We start from the raw sequence: 373 nt of genomic DNA on the forward strand, positions 1-373 counted from the left end.
CCCGCCGCGCAGGGGCCCCCGTTTCCTCCTGCCAAGCCAGGCTTTCCGGGGACGCCGTCCAGCCCCCGCATGCCAGGAATTCCCTGCAAGGCCAAAAGGCCGCTTAGACACTCCAAAATGCAGTGTGGCGTGCAGCTCCAGGGAGGACAATGCAGGCGGGAGCCCCATGCCTGAATCAGATGGGCCACCATGGGGTCTGCAAGGTACCACCCGTGCCTGATGGGTCCCAGTGCCTCATCACTGTGGGTGCAGGAGGGCACTGCTGTCCCCATACCCAACTTGTCACCACCCAGCTACCCATGCAGGGTTTGGGTCATTCTCTGCCCCACAAGCAGCCCGGGGACGAAGCTGCCTCCAGAGTGGGCACCTATCT

General features: G+C 63.8%; 1 protein-coding gene across 1 annotated transcript in view; it reads right to left on the minus strand.

Annotated features, from left to right (window-relative positions):
* LOC104076488 (collagen alpha-1(I) chain-like) overlaps nt 1-373 on the minus strand; it is a 14,193-nt gene that overhangs the window by 1,073 nt on the left and 12,747 nt on the right. The gene's annotated exons all lie outside the window — the stretch shown is intronic.

Source organism: Fulmarus glacialis, unplaced genomic scaffold, assembly GCF_000690835.1.
Source record: "Fulmarus glacialis isolate BGI_N327 unplaced genomic scaffold, ASM69083v1 scaffold6585, whole genome shotgun sequence".
NCBI lineage: Eukaryota > Metazoa > Chordata > Aves > Procellariiformes > Procellariidae > Fulmarus > Fulmarus glacialis.